This window comes from Mastomys coucha, chromosome X (assembly GCF_008632895.1).
Source record: "Mastomys coucha isolate ucsf_1 chromosome X, UCSF_Mcou_1, whole genome shotgun sequence".
NCBI classification, from domain to species: Eukaryota; Metazoa; Chordata; class Mammalia; order Rodentia; family Muridae; genus Mastomys; species Mastomys coucha.
In genome coordinates, this window is record NC_045030.1 from 110,629,138 (window position 1) to 110,631,083 (window position 1,946).

At 38.2% G+C, this 1,946-nt stretch overlaps 1 pseudogene; it reads left to right on the plus strand.

The window, feature by feature from the left end:
* Positions 1 to 1,946, plus strand: part of LOC116091197 — a 4,441-nt pseudogene that overhangs the window by 1,970 nt on the left and 525 nt on the right.

Genomic DNA, 1,946 nt, shown 5'->3' on the forward strand with positions numbered 1-1,946 from the left:
AAAGGACAACGTTTTGTTCTTACTGGAGTAGACACTTATTCTGGTTATGGATTTGCCTTTCCTGCACATAATGCTTCTGCAAAACCACCATCCGTGGACTCACTGAATGCCTTATCTATCATCATGGTATTCCACATAGTATTGCTTCTGACCAAGGAACTTACTTCACAGCCAGAGAAGTGCAACAGTGGACCTACGATCATGGAATCCACTGGTCTTATCATGTTCCCCATCATCCTGAAGCAGCTAGTCTGATAGAAAGATGGAATGGCCTTTTGAAGATGTAGTTACGGTGCCAATTAGGTGGCAGCAGTGTGGAGGGCTGGGGCAGAGTTCTTAAGAAAGCAGTATATGCTTTGAATCAGTGTTCCATATATGGTACGGTTTCTCCCATAGCTAGGATCCATGGATAATGTAATCAAGGTGTGGAAAAGGAATCAAGAGGTGGACTTAAAGAAATTCAGCTAGGTATGGCATGGGAGCCCTTCCCTGAGGACTAGCTTTCAGAATACTAGTTGTGATACCTATGGAACACAAAAATGATCAGCACAGATATTTTGATATTCAAGTGCTCTATCAGTGAGCTACAACTCTAGTCAGTAAGTGTTGCATTTAATAGAATAGTATAGCATTTGTATCTTAGTGGTAACAACCAGTTGTTTAATATAGTTATGGCTCACTTAATAGGAGGGACTTCCTGCCATGCACTGTAACATCATGTTGGGAAGCCATAGAACCTAGAGTTAAATCTTCTGCCACTTCCTAAAACCAATATAATTTTTACGCTCATTATAAATACTTACCTTATAATCACAGGTAAGCATAGCTCCCAGCCTTCACCAAAACAAGGATTCATTTTTGCAGCAGACAAAGGCCAGATAGAAATCCACAACTAGTTAAAATGCTTAAAAAAAAATGACTATGTGGTGTCCATCTTCATTGGATACATCTAAATTCCCCTATACATAAGGCTCAGGGAACATTTCAGAAGAGGTGCAGAAAGATCATAAGAGGCAGAAAATCAATATGTATGCATGAAGATAGTATCTTTGGCATGGCAGGGAAGCTGTACCCACGACATCTCAACAATAAGGCTGTCTAAACAAGACTTGCATAATCATTTTATAAATTAATTATTTTATCTTTGAGATTGTGATATAATTCCAACATTTCTCTCTTCCATTTTCTTTCTCCAATCTCCCCACCTCTCCTCTTGCTCCTTTTCAAATTCATGGTCTCTTTTTTTCCCATTAATTGTTACATTTTGCTTTGAGATTCATTGCTTTAAAGATATATATTTTTAGCTCAGTAAAATAAAGTACTATTCTATGATCTAGTATAATGGGAAATACAGGCACCTGGTAGGAGAAACCTAGGATAGGGTCTAGTTCTAATTTCACCATCTATTATCTGGGAGAACTGGGAAGATGCTATTATTGTCTCTTTAATCACCATTTTTCCTTGGTATAATCCTGACAAATTTGATCTAGAGAAACACTAAGATACTTGTCACTATTAATGTTGTATGCATCTATACAAAACCATAATCAAACATTCCAAAGGAATATAGGACCTAGCACCCAGATCTATAGCTGGTATATAATATGAATTCAATAAGTACTAATTATATGAATGTAGATGTAAACTATGAACAGGTAAGAATTAAATAGTAGTGAAGTAATGAATATATAATGAGCATTTTGGCCCTAAGGAAAGCTAATATGTTTAGAAACTACTTTTAAAACTGTGAAGAGAGACTCCCCCGCGCCCCTGCTTCTCCCGCCCTTTCCTCCTCCCCACCTTGAGAACTAGGTCTGTTCTTGCCCACCGCCTGAGATCTGCAAGCTGCGAACACACGAGTTCCTACTTGGACTTTTTCAATCAGAGATAACAGCAATGGCCTCAAAATGGAAGACTACTACATCTTGGTATTCTCACCCAGTATA